Source organism: Crocodylus siamensis, chromosome 13 (assembly GCF_052110815.1).
Source record: "Crocodylus siamensis isolate JL-2025a chromosome 13, ASM5211081v1, whole genome shotgun sequence".
In the NCBI taxonomy this organism is placed as follows: domain Eukaryota; kingdom Metazoa; phylum Chordata; order Crocodylia; family Crocodylidae; genus Crocodylus; species Crocodylus siamensis.
In genome coordinates this window covers 4,698,290-4,712,257 of record NC_143407.1, presented here as the reverse complement: position 1 = coordinate 4,712,257, position 13,968 = coordinate 4,698,290, and the positions used below count along the sequence as shown (strand labels likewise).

At 56.7% G+C, this 13,968-nt stretch overlaps 1 protein-coding gene across 2 annotated transcripts in view; it reads left to right on the top strand.

The window, feature by feature from the left end:
* Positions 1-10,613: 10,613 nt before the first annotated feature.
* Positions 10,614-13,968, top strand: part of CDK18 (cyclin dependent kinase 18) — a 50,371-nt gene continuing 47,016 nt past the window's right edge. The window contains exon 1 of one of the 2 annotated variants that reach the window (XR_016438854.1): positions 10,614-10,882. The gene's annotated coding sequence lies outside the window, so the exon portion shown is untranslated. The remainder of the gene's footprint in view (positions 10,883-13,968) is intronic. The other variant, XM_090025181.1, reaches the window with a different exon arrangement.

The following is a 13,968-nucleotide window of genomic DNA, read 5'->3' as shown; positions in this document are numbered from 1 at the left end:
ATAACTGGGATTTAGGCACCTAACTCCACCTGACTTCAGATACCTCTCAACTTTCTCCTTCAGCCTCCTCTTGTCTCTGTTTCCTACTTGGGAAGAGAGAGAAAGTAGGAACATTTCCCTCCTTCATGGGAAGTTGGGATGCTAGATACAGTAAAGCCTGCAAGTACTCTCACAGGAATGGGGGCCATATTAGTCCTTGAGATAGATGCCCCAAACTTGGAGTGAGTTTGGCTTGCAAGGGTCGGGGGACTCTGATGAGAAACTGCCTTTGTAGACTGGCCCCTTTTCTTCCCATACCCTTGAAGCTGAAAGCTGCTAGGGTCCAGAACTGCCATATGACAGAGTATGTGAACAAAGTCCAGCTCAGCATGCTAAATTGCCCTGACATTTTGCCTTCCCTTATGTTTGTTTAATAAGTAAACAGCTAAAAATAAGTTGGTTATATCCGGAGGCCTGTGAACAGCAGTAAACCGAGAGATTTAAAGCCATACGCTGCTTAATAGACCCAGTTTTGAAAGCAATCCCAAACTCGCATTTTCCCTCTTGCTCTCAGTCCTTCCGTGATGTAGCTTCCTTGGCTTTCATAGCGCTCCTCTTGTTTTAGGAGCTGTGGGAATGCAGGGGGTCTAGCATCTGCAAACACAGGGAGTTTCTGGATTTAATGCGTCTGGGTCGAAGCAGTGAGGAGAGCGGGAATCCACGCAGGCCAGTCCTGAAGTCGCCTGCAGCCATGGTGTGGTGGTTCTGGAGCTGCAGAAGATGCCCCTTCCTCAGAAATATTTAATAGCCTGCATCCATTCCCCGCTGTGGACTTGAAGCAGAGCTGGCAGGGACCTTACGGGACGTTTGTACGTGTTATCAGGTTTCTCTAGCTAAAGATATTCTCTGATGAGTCTGGGTCCGGTGCTCCAGCTCGTGAAGGCACAGCACAGGGAGCGGGGCGCAGAGGGCACCGGGGTGTCTTGATGCCCCCCTGGATGCACAGGCTGGCTGCGGGTCAGACCTGGCTCTTCTCAGATGGGGCAGTTACCCTGGTCCCTTGCTGCTCTGGTGCCAGGCGCGCTCTCCACGGCTGCTGCGTGCCGCTTGAGCAGTGCGCAGGGGCCAGGGCAGGAGGGCAGCACTGACCGGATTCGGCAGGGACGTCCTGGAGTATAACCTCATGTCTCAACGCTCGTGGCAGTGGTTCAAAATTGTTGGCCTTGGCGAAACAGAGCATCTGCACCCCCTGCGTTTGCTTTTTCATAAAACAGGTTTTCGGGTTGTTTTATACACCTCGCTGGATAAGCATGTGTGCAAAGAAGGGGGCTGGAGATTCGCTCCACGTGCTCCTGCCCTGCCTCCTGCACGTTGCCTACCGTCCCGAGTGCCTAGCAGTAACGATGGAGCCTTTTCATCCCGAGATCTCCGAGATGCCTTCTCCTTTTTTAACAGAGGGGGAAAGCATGGCAGAGGAAAACAGAGCTGGCTGAGGTCTCGGGGTTCCTGCCCTCTGGTTAGCCTGCTAGGTCACAGCTGCCCCCTCCCAAAAGAAGCTGGCATCTGTTGGAGCTGGGGTTGAATCCTCAGCCTTTATCTTCCAGCAGGCAGGGGGAGAGAAGGGTGCCTGCTGTCTGGCAGGGAAAAAGCTTTCAGCCTGTGTTTATAGACAGCGCGCAGGGTGTGGGGAATAGCAGGCTCAAATACCATTAGAGCCTTTCATGCCAGGGGAATTACGGCACTAATGAAATCAGAGGTGTGCTCAGCGAGGAGCAGAATCGCGGTATGGATTTACCTGCCGGGACCTGCACGCAGCTTTACAAACCCAGGCAAGAGGTCTGGCCGGGGCAGGACTAGTGCCATCCTCCCCGGGCAGCGGGCCGAGGCACCTCTCTGCTGTCCGCTCAAGCAGCTTCTGCGGCCCCCTCCCAAAATCCAAGTCAGCGCAGGGAGGACAACAGGTTTCCATTTCTCTCCCCAGACTCCCTGCCCCGCACAAGGGACATGGCAGCTGAGCTGCGGGCTCCCCCGCTCCCCGCCCGGGCAAGAGGCTGAATTCCCTGCGGAGTAAGCTTTTCCTGCAACACAACAGGGGCATCTGTGCCACGAGCCACAGGGACAGGACGTGGAGCCGGCATCAGGGGTACACGTGGGTCTGGTCTCATTTGAGGCTTGCCCAGCGTTTCCACCCTGCCTGTGTCACCCCTGCTGCATGCTCTCCTCTCCTAAATCCGTCTGAGAGACCCCACTCTTCCTTACAAGAAAACAAGTCTAGAAAGTCCCTGGTGTTTTTCCTCTTTGGCCTCTCCTGGGGCTGTGAGCAATCTGGGGCAGAGACTGCCCCCTCTCGTCATCCAAAAAGCACCGAGTGTGCCATGGGGGCTCAGGCAGACTCACAAGGTAGCGGTAGGGGAAGGGAGGGTCTGCCCTGCTGTTCCTGCCGCTGGGTGCCTCGCTTGTAAGCATGGCTCCCCGCAGGCAGACACCCAGGTAGCGCCTTAACTGCAGGGTTTCGCTAGCTCCCAGCGCTCGCGCCTGCGTGCTCGGCCTCAAGGTCCTCATTCAGCTCCAGCAGGAGGGAGGTTTGCTCGGGGCACGGAGCTCGCCTGGTGGAAAAGGGGAAGCTTGTCATGGAGTCGGCAGGAGCCGGAGATGGATTGTGCCGACAGAGAACAATTTATCTCATGCTGGAGCTTGACTCACACGCTGTTGTAAAGGACAAGGTCCACGGGTGGGAACAAGCTCCTTCCGCTGCGGAGTTTGGCCGCTTCTCAGTGCAGAAAGCGAGCGGGAGACCTGCAGGTCTCTGCATTTGCACATAGGTTGCTCCTGTCACCTCCGGCGTTCCCAACACGAGTGCGGGGACGTGCTCTGCTCTGAATGAATAACCGCAGTCTGCTTGTCTTTCGTGGGTTCCCGTCATAGATTCATAGATGCTAGGGTCGGAAGGGACCTCAATAGATCATCGAGTCCGACCCCCTGCATAAGCAGGAAAGAGTGCTGGGCCTACATTACCCCAGCTAGATACACATCCAGCCTTCTCTTGAAGACCCCCAGGGTAGGGGAGAGCACCACCTCCCTTGGGAGCCCGTTCCAGACCTTGGCCACTCAAACTGTGAAGAAGTTCCTCCTAATATCCTAATCACCCTTGTGAGCTGGGTGACAAATGCTCCCCTTGCCCTGCAGAGGAAGCTGGGACACGGGGCACTTGCCAGCTCGGTTTCCAGACGGTGAGCGGTTGAAATGAGTAGTGGGCTCTTGGCAGCGCTGAAGGACACGCTGCAAGCAACTAGCTCGAGACTGTGCAGCCAGTTAATGGCAGAGATGAAGACAGAAAGCAGAAGTCCTGGCTCCTCCACTTTAGGAATGAATGCCCAAAATTGAAGAAAGGGCCTTGGCTTATGGGGGCCTAGCCTTTGGTGTCCAGCCAGAGACATCCACAGGCCCAGGTTTCAGAGGCACTGAGTACCTGAACGTTGTCAGTGCAAAGACACCAAACATTTCCAGCCTGAGCGTGGCTGGTCGGTGGACGGGATTGGCCTCAAGCTGCCCCCTGCACAGGGCTGCATTTCACTTCCCATCCTTGGCTCCTCTGCCAAGGTGGCCAGCCCAGAGGGCCACTTGTGAAAGAAGTATTTCTGCTGTCAGCCCCTGTCCCTGGAGAAGTGGGCCGAGACCTCCCACAAACTCACCTTGTGCAGAGCCGCAAGCAGCTATGGCAAGGGAGCAATTTGCAATCTGCTTGGAGTCCCGGCTCGTGCAGCGTGCCGTGGAGCAGAATTGAGATACGGGTGATATCTTGGGGTGATCCCAGTTAAGCTGATAATGAGGTGCTTTGCTGTACCCCCTCATTCACTGCCCTGTCGCTGGGAGAACTGGTCAGAGCTCAGTGACCCACTATGGGTTGCCCCCCAGACATGCCCTTTGCAATCCTCCCCAGCTCTTCTACCCTGCACGTCACCCACCCTCGTATCGAGCTAGGATATGCAGCAGAGTAATGGAGATCCCTTGAGCCAGCAACCATTTGTGAGCTCCATCTGTGGCCAAGCAGTTCCCCATTTGTGGCTCTGGACAGTTAATTCCCATCGGATACGCCGATCGAGTGACCGTCTGTCAGGGCCATGGGTAGCAGACTGGCAGTAGAGTCTCTCCAGCTTTTTTTCTCCATTTATTTTGATGCCTGCTTGGGAACTTCTTTGCAACGCTGACATCCAGATCCTGCAGTCCCAGAAACTTGTGGCCTTTGAGCCTGGCAGGGGAAAGCCGTTTGGGATTACAGCGCCCACCGTCTCCCTTCTCACGCATGGCACGCTGGCGCCGAGGAAGATGACACGACCATTATCTGTGCCTCTGCTCTGTAGAAAGGCTCAACCTCACCCTCGCAACGCATCGCCTCTGTACTACTTCTGCAGCCTGGACGAGCAAATTCTGAGTGCCTGCCATGTCTGTCTAAGGAAGACCAGCCTCCAAGCTGCACGACAGGTAGGAGGACGTCACTGCGAGCACAGCCAAGGGTTATACATTGCAAACCACGGGCCACTCGCTCTTGGGCAATTTTCCCGTGGCTGTACAGGGAACATATTCACCTCAAAAGCTCGCTGGGGAGGAGCAGAGTGGCTATTGATCCCCCTCTCATCAATCTTTGTCCACCAAGCTGCATCTCACACTTTGGCTTTGCAGTGTCCAAAGGACTTTTTAATGGACTTACATGAAAAGCTCCAAAGAAATACTTCTGGCATAATTTTTATCCCTTCATAATTTGGCTGCTTCCAGTTGCTAAGTGCATGATTCCCCGGCTCCCATTGGTGGGATGGTTGTTATGGTGATGCTACGTGGACAAAATTAAGACTAGTTGCTGCTAGGGTTGCTGTTTTCCCATTGGTCCACTGGTTGCTATGGTCAGCTGTTTTGGCCGGCTGTACTTTTACGGGTGGTATTTTTATTTCCCAGGAGCTGGGCAGTGCAGGGTCCCGGGCAGGGAGTTGTGTTGACTTTGCCCATCTCCGGTGGAAACGCGTTTACAATGACTCATTCCTATATGGGATGATCTTGTGGCTAGAGCACTGGTCTGGGGCTCAGGAAATCTGGGTTCAGTTTTAGACACCTTTAAGCAGGGCATTTATCGATAGGAACAGGCGCTATTCAGCGTGAACAAGAGTATCAGGATTTGGCCCCTCTTTTCATATGCCTCAGTCCCCTCATCTGTAAAATGGGGATAACACGGCTCTCTTTGTTTCGTCTAGCAAGTTGGTAAGGTCTTTGGGGTGGGGACTGTCATTCCCTTTGGGTACAGGCAGCACCCAACTCAGTAGGGCTCTGACATTTGCCAGGGCTTCTGGGCCCCACAGTGACCAGGCGGGCACGGAGCGGCCTGAGCAGCTGCACCAGGGAAGTGGCAATTTCTAGACTGGAAAAGGAAGTCAGAGCTGCTTGAATTATCAGTCGCCCAAGGTCAAAGATCCCCTGGCAACCTCCCTTGCATTAGCAGAGCGGCAATCTGGGTTGGAGCTTGAATAGACAGCCCGGGAGCAGAGACTACTCCGTGTGCGGAAAGCGGGCTGCGATGACACCTACCGCAATAATCACCCGTTTAGATTACTCAGCGAGCTGCAAACCCTTCTCAGCAAGTGCAGGGTGGGAAAAGCCATCTAAGAGAACAGCAGCTCGACATGGGAAAAATCTCTGAGCGCCATACAAGATGTGGCGAAGCCTCCCAGGGCCTCCAGGAATGTGTCATCTGGGGAAACTGAGGCAGGGGAGGTGGGCACAGTTTGGAAAGGAGCAGAATACAACCTCCCTCTCTGCACAGCTCTTCCAGGAAGGGCAGCAACACAAATCTGGCTGCCTCAGACCCGACTTTTGCAACAGAGGGTATGGATTCGGGATGCGCCAGGTGAAGCAGGGTGGGCCTGATTTCCCTTAGGTGCTGGGGACCCCCAGCTGCAGCTGAAGGCAGGAGGTTTGGCAGCTGCCCAGCCCCTAGGAAACCCGTGCGCAGCACATCTGAAAACACGCACCCTGACTGCACGTTTCTCAGGGTGAGCTGCTGGTACTTCATCTGAAGGTCAGACCAGATGCTTCCGTGATTGCTTCAGTCAGGTGTTTGCCTATTGGCAATGGTTTCCATGCTCGTATACGAGAGAGTATCCTTACATGGGCCGCAGGGAGATGGGACGTGGTTTATTGCCCTGTGTCGGTGCTTGCATTGCTTTCAAATCTCAGGGCAGCGGGGAAGCGAAGTGCTCCTGAGGAGCGGGGTTCGACAAGCTCTTCCCAGAGAGCCTGAGCAAAGTGTGAGCGTGAGCCAGCTGCTTTAGCAGAGGAGCCAAGATGCACGTGATCCTCTCTAAGCGCTTGGGCAGGGATCCTCCGGGATCTGCCCAGATGTGACTGCTTGGAGATGGAGCAAAGTGCGCGGGACGGCAGACAGCAGAGAGGCGATCTCTGCCTGTGAACAGGTTGCCATAGGCTAAAGCACGGCGGCCGCTCTGTTGTAATCGCCTGGGGGGTAGGCTACAGCCATGCCAGGCAGCTTTCCCGCTTTTGCTGCAAGACAGGGTCCCTCACACGTCCTCCTGGGTAGGACTACGCACATGGGAGGCTACGGCGCGGCAGCGGATGTGTGGCGGGTTCACACCCGAGCTCCCTGCACGGTACCGTGCTCCCTTCCCCTTCTTTCCTGGAGGACGGATTAGTCGAGTACATCCATACTGCCGGAGGCAAGTCTGCAATACAGTGTCAGATGTGCCACATTGTGAAGGCCGTGCCTATAGCCAATGTCTGTGCCTGCAATAAATGGCTCTGCAATGAGTCGGCATCTGTTTCTAGCTCTAGCACGCCAGCCCTCATCCCAGCAAGGGGAGGTGGGCACTGGTGTCTGCAGTGGAGCGCTGCCCCAGGCGTTGCAGTGGGGCTGCCCCGTTTCCTGGGCACCCTCTTTGAGCCGCAGGGTGCCGATGTGCCGATTGCAGGAAAACGCTGTCGATAAGAGCGGCTCTGGTGAATCCCTAGTGCCTGTGATTAAAATGCTGCTCAGAGCTCAGCAGTCGCTCCTGCAGCTCCCAGAAAATGCTCCAGCCTGCCTCCTCTGCAGCCCACGACTAGCATCCCCGGCCTGAAGCCTGCCAGCAGGGCATGGGATTGCTCGAGCAGGGGCCCCGTGTTAGGAGCGGGACAGTTAGCAGGTGCTTTGGTAGGATGGGGAATGATGGCCTTTCCAGGGAGGGGGTTGGGGAGAGAGGTGCCCCAGCTCCCATGGGAATGGCTCTGCTCCTGTAGCGGGTCCAGCTGCAGCCAGATTGGCGCCTGGGTTTGCCCCCCAGGAGCTGTGCTGGTAACTTGACAGCAGGTCTGTGGCTGCAGCTAGCGGAGCAGCTCGTGGCCGCCGTCGGCCTGGCTGCTCTGTGCCTCAGGGTACCGGGATGGAGCAAGGCCTCCCCCACGGAGGAGCAGAGCTCACGGTCACTGGCTTCTGCAAAGTGTCACGCCATCTGAACCTGACCTGTTTTCGCCAAACCTCCCTCCCTGCGGCAGGCGTGGGTCCAGCAACATCTCCCCGCGAAACGCGAGGCCCGCACTCGTGATTCTGCAGCCCTTCTTGGTGCGCGCCGGTGGGAGGGTGCAGAAAACACCGACTCAGAAACCAGCATGCCTGCGTTTCACTCAGCCATTACACTGGCTTCTCTGAAACATGCCTTCCGGGCACAACCTCAGCAATGCACCGCTCCCTCTCGCGGGGGCCTCTGCTGATACGTGCCGGATTTAGGACCAGTGACCGTCCGACCTTGCTGCCCTCCACAGACCGAGGGGCGGTTTCCTGTGGGATGTTGCTGGTGACGGGGGTCCAGCCTCCGTCCATGGCTTGGCATCTGGTGCCGTGTTCCTGACCCGCATCCTGATGAACATCTCACATTTGGAGGAATCTGGCTGCTCTCCCAGGGTGTCTGAACAGCCAGCTAGCTCTAGGAATCTCTCCTCTCCCTGGCATGCCAGCAAGCTCCCTTGTATTTTCCTTGTGTTCCTTGTTTTCTTTGAGTATGAGAAATGCTGTGGCCCAGTAGGCAGCTGGGGGGTGCAGCTCCTTGGCTTCTGTCTGTGCCACTAATTGGCTGTAGGCTTCTTTCCTCTCGCACCGAGCTCCGGCTCTTCCTCCCAAGCCCATTGCTTCTCTTGGCGATTTCTCTGTCTGGCCTCAGCTATGGGCTCACTCCCCCCATTAGGTATGGCTTCCCTGCCGCCGCGCTTTGCTTTCTGGTTCTAAATGAACGCAAGGTGCCAAGTTAACAGCGCTGGAGAGAGCTTTGGCTATAACTGCAGCTACTCTAATAGGAGCAAACGCTACTGTGGGAAGATCAAAGCTCCATTTTGCACTTAGACTGAGCTCCAAAGAGTTTGCAGTCCCCGGTGGACAAAGAGACAGCATGTGGGCTGTTATCCCCATTTTGCAGGTCAGGGTGCTGAGGCACGCAGAGGCTAAGGGACACACCCAAGGTCGTGCCGATCAGGAAGCTGTCCCATGTCCCAGTCCCCCAGCCTTCTCTTCAAAGCCATCTGTCCTCCCTGGCCAGCAGAAAGCCCTCTGCAGTGCGCCCCAAACCTGAGGAGCAATGGGAGCTGTTGGGATGCTGGGGGCAGGGGGGGAGTCCGGCCTCCCAAGTCCATGCAGTCCTGGGGGTGTCTGCTGAGATGTGCAACGAGCTGTGGCTGGAGACCCCTGCAGAGGAGGAGAGAGCTGGACCGGGACGTGCCTGGATGCTCCCCGCTGCCCTGGTGCTGGGCTCGGGATGCTGAATCCTTCGCACACCCCAAGCCCCACCCAGCACCTACCCACCTTGTTGGGCCATTTGAGCAGAGGTGTTCAGGTGACCCGGCAACATCGGGTTGAAAAGGCTTGGCTGGACTCCTCTCTCCCCGTTGCTCAGGTCTGTAGGCTGTTGCAACGCTGTCCCCTCGCTCGCCTCCCAGGCCTCCAGCAGTGGGGCTGTCTCCATTGTGAGAAAGCAAGAAAAGGGGTGCATCCCCTTGGACTTGGGGGTCACCATCCTATCTGCCTCTCCTCCCTTCCCCTCGCTCCTGCACTCTCCTGCTATGCTGGCCAGTGTCTCGGGTGTCGTACCATGCCCTGCAGAGGTCTGCTGTCAGCATCTCTTTCTCTCTCACTCCTGGCCCCAACCACATAATTATTTTTGAATCCTTTTGCACAGCCCTGAAATTTTAACCTGAGATTACATTAATTACCGAAATTCTGGTGACAGCCAAGATGGGTTGGGGGGTGGGGGGATCCACATAGCAGGGTTTATAAGAAATTAATTAGTTGCCGACAGATGAGGTTGGCACCCCCTCGATGCCTGATATTTTCCATGGTTGTCTATTTTTGGAAAGCTGCCTGTGTTAGGCTAAATATAATAGCGTAAATAGTGGGGAAGATAAAGATGACTCGATGCGCGTACCGCAGCGGAGATGCATTGGGCAGAGATTTCCTTCCACAAGATGCAGGCAAACCCAGTCCAAAGCCAGGAGTGTTGAGGGGAGAGGTAGGTTGGTTTGATGGAGCCGTCGAGTTTGCATGCGCTGAGACAGCTTCATCCCACCAGGCCCCAGTGAAGGTGCCAGGGGAGGGGAGATGGGCAAAGGAAGCTACGGGCTGAGGTCCCAAGGGTCCGTTTTTCTCCCTCTGCGGGTAAGAGCAGCCTCAGGGGCTGGCTGCATTTGCATGCAGCTGCTGAAAGCCCCTGCAAGGCCCTGCGGGCCGGTGGAAAGAGCCAGGGTGTGGATGGGCTTCCTTACCCCCGGGGTAACACCTCTGGGGTGCCTCCTTGCCGGGGGCTCCAAAGCGCTCTTGAGGTCCCTGCTAGCAGTGCAACCCCTGGGGCACGCAGGCTGCACTCAGCACCCGCTCTCTGGGGAGGGGAGCTCAGGACCCAGCACCGGATCTGAATCAGACCCACCGCTGACTCCCTTTTCCTCTGCTTGCCTGCACCCCTGAACTGGTATGGCTGCGGACCAGGTGCTCCAGGGGTGTAAATCAGCACCACCCCATTGCCCGTTCCTTTCGACCACCAGCTGGAGTCCCAGGCCTCTGGCAGCTCCAGAGTTCGCCTTTTCCCACTGGCTGCTCTTTTTACTGTGGGCCAAATTGGACCCCAGAGCCAGAGCCTGGGCGGAGCGGAGCGGTAGGGAGTCCCTGCCCGGGTTCGGCCGCTTGGATCTGCCTGGCACGCTACCGTTATGTGCACCGTGTTGTACGGCTACCGTAAGGTGGGTTTGCGCAGGTGAGTGCGCGCACGCGCGTGTGTGCGCGCGCCAGCATACGTGTGGACGGGTATGTATGTGAGCTTGTGCATGCATGTGTGCACATGTGTGTGTGTGTGCGCGCGCGTGTATAGACACGCATGTGTGCGTGCGTGTGCTTTCCCAGCTCTGGTGGCAGGCGAGATGAGAGCCCAGGCTTGTTCTCCAAGCGAGCAGGAGGGCGTGCGGCTCCGGCCACCCTGAAACGCAGCCGGTGCCATCCCTGCGCGGCTGGGACAGGCGTGGGAAGGCGGCAGGGCCCAGCAGGGCTTGCCCGAACCCCTGGATTGGCAGATGCCCGGCAGGGATGTCAGCTGCGGGGAGGGGCCAGTGTCACACATGAAATACTCCAGCCCTACCAGGAGGATTTCTCTCTCTCCCTCTCTCCTCCCTGTGCTCAGCGCCTCCTGGCTCAGGTTGCTGCAGAAAGAGCCTTTCCTTACCTTTCCTGGGATCGGACTTCCGAGGCCCAGCGAGCGCGGGGGGCGAGAGCAGAGCCGGAGACCCCGGGGAGCGAAGGTGGCCTCAGTGGGGAGAGAAGGAACAAAAAGGAAAGAAGAAAGAAAGAAAGAAAAAAGAGTGCGTGAGCGAGAGCGTCTCCTTCCCCGGCCGTGTGAGTACAGCTGCCTCTCCCAGCATTTCAGCAACATGGCAATGTAAACAGAGCAAAGGGCTGGCAGGCTGGGGTTGACTTGAAAGAAGCAGTTCCCCTTTCTTTTTCCCCGTCTCGTGCTTCCCTGCAGAGCTTCCTGGTTCCCCGGGGGCTCGGTGCCTCTTCTGGTGCCGGGGGGCTGGGCAGGGGGAGAGTTAGGGCTGAGGGGAAACTGAGGCAAGGCAGCTGGTGTCAAGCGGAACGGGGCCATTTTCCGGTCTCCTTCTCCGAGGGTGGCGTTGCCCTGTGCGCCGGGGCCGGGGTCTCCCCCTTCTCCCAAACCTCGGGGAGTTTGCTATCCAGGCATCGGCCCATCTCAGGCGGGGGCCTGTGTGCAAGGAGGAGCGGAGAAAGCCGGGCAAAACTTTTCACGGCTGCACTTGGGGGGGAGGAGGCAGTTGTCCACTGGTTTGCCGTGTCTGGCCTCTGTTCACGTGCTCCTCGCGGGGTGGGAGCGCCGTGTCCCATCGCACTTCCTGTGGCTGTCGGGGTCCTGTGCCTCGCTCGGGCTCTCGCACGTTCCCAAGTACGTGGGCAAACTGCCCCCAGAGTCGAGTCAACCCCCTCGTCCTCTCCTTCATCGCCGGCGGGATAGGGAATGGGCCTGATACAGCTGATCAGCAGCCAAAACCCTCGCCAGGTCAGGACAAGGCTGTGCCAGAGAGGCTCTTTTCTGGATGAAAACAAGCCGGAATGAGCCCTGCAGGCTGCTGGGTTCAGTGGCGGCATCGGCGCTGAAAGGGAAGAAGTAGCAGCCTCCAGCGTGAGGCTGCCAGCATAGGGACGGCTCCACTTTGCATCCACCAAATCACTGCTGCAGCGTGCGTGAGGTAGGGGAGCAGGGGGCTTGCTTGCCCAGGTGGCAGGGAGCGGGCTAGTGGAAAGGCCGTGGCCTCCGTTCAAAGCGAGGAGCGGTGCACAGGGGGAACAACTGATTTCCATCCGGGGATGGAAATGCTGAGCATTTTGGTGGGGGGGGCACAGGGTTTGGAGCAAATGGAGAAACCAACCCACTGGAAGAGCCTGAGGTCGCCAGATGCGGCTGTGCTCTGGATGAACAGTGTCGTTCCCTGTCTGTGGGAAACCGAGGCACGCCGAGAGGTCCTTCTGCTCCAGGCCCTTGGCGACAGCATCACAGGCACTCTGTAGCCTTCAAACCCATAGGGCCTTGAAATGCTGCCTGGTCTCTCTGCCTGAGGAGCTCCCTATATGGAGGCTCACAGCCGTACAGCAGGAGATAGCAGGGTGGAATCAGACCTCAGGAATTTTCCTAGGAGGAAGTCAGTAAGGCAATGGCACAGAGGGCTGGAAAGTCCCCTCGTGCCCAGGGAAGGGAAGGTCTGATGGTGGCTGAAGGGCAGGCCTCAGAAGATGCAAGGTCTACCCCTGCCTCTGCTACAGGCTCCCAGCATGGCCTTGGGCGAGTCACTTAACCTCTGTGCTTCAGGCTGTCTATCAGTGAGATCCTGGTAACACTGGACCTGGCCTTGTGCCGCAAGGCTTGCTTACTGAGAGCGGTGGAGCAGTGGGCGGCCGGCTTGCAAGGCTCCAGGGCATCGTGGCGTTGTTTTCAGTGCTGTGAAGGCCACTCTCAACTAAACAACTGTGTCTTGCCAGTCCTTTGCATGGATGCCTAAGGCAGGCTTCACTGGCTTGTGCGTGTCCAGGGATGTGGTTACTGGGTTGCATATGCACGTATTATAGGTGGTGATGACACACGGCCATGCACCCTGCTGGGCAGTATATCGTTTCTGAGTTGGTTGTTTTAAACCATCAGCTAATGCGTTGCAAATCCACGGTGTAACTTTTATTATAGTTAGACTCGAGCTGAGATGGGGTTTTCAGGTGGGACCTATTCTGAATTCATGGCCCCCATGCTGGCCTTCCACGGACAGAGAATACTTTATCTTTCGTTACCCACCCTGAAATACTCCTCTGGCTTCATTGCAAACCCAAGATGCTCCAGCAAGCTGGGTGCGTCTGGCTGGGGTCTTGCCCAAAGCACAGTTGGAGTTCCCTTGGTGCTTTCTATTCAGTAGTAACCCCGGAAAAGGGGAAACAGAGCAGAGAGAGGAACTAACTCACTCCAGATCACGCAACTAGGATGGGAACCTAAGGATCCTGACTCCCAGTGCTGTGTTCATTTTGCCTGGGCGTACAGACCTCAGACAAGGATCTTTGAAGCGAGTTTCCTTTTGAGTTGCTGGTGGATTGAACCCAAAAAGAACTGGCCCCAACTGGCTGACATTGCTTTGACCTGCTTTGGGGCAGCTGTTAAGGACCCAACTTTAAAGAGGTCACTTGGCTGCTTTCAGCAAATGGAGTCCGTGTGGGGGATCTGCCTGTTGAATTGGCTTTCTTATCCCTTTCCAAACAAACTGGCTGCTGCTGTCTGGAGCCAGGAACAGAAAACCAAACACGACCTGTTGGTCACTGTGTCTGTGCAGAGGCCCACGCTGCAATCCTGCAGGCAGTTCACTCTGCAGAGAAGATCTGTGATCAGAGGCAGTATCCTGCTTGCTTGCTTTCCGTTGCTATCCAAGGTGCATGTTAAGGCAGCTTTTCCTCTGCAGCTAAAGTTGCTCTTCTCTTGCCCGGTCGCTCGGCCATCCAGCATCCCTGCCTCTGCTGCTGGGCAGCCAGTCCCCCTGCAACCGAAATTATTTTCAGAGCACAGAGAAAAGTGACTGAGGGTCCAGAGACAGGAGGCATGGGGCTGACGCCTGAGTGCTGCAGCCTCCGCTCGCTCACGGTCTCTCCCCGGCTTTCTTGTGGTGCGGCCTTGTCACGCCGTCGGCCACAGCCTGAGATCAGCATTCTGCTTCCTGGATTTCCTGGCTATTTTTAGGGAGCAGCTCAGAGCCAGATATCCAGGCAGCTGCCACAATTGGGGCTGACTTCCCGACACACCAAGCGCTCATCATTCCCGCTGGGATACTTGTATAGTCAGGTTCTCCGAGGAGCTGAGCTCTCCTAAGAGTCTGGCTATTTATTTAGGGGCCTGAATAACAGCTGAGGTCTGGTGACATCCCGGCTGGTGTGCACGG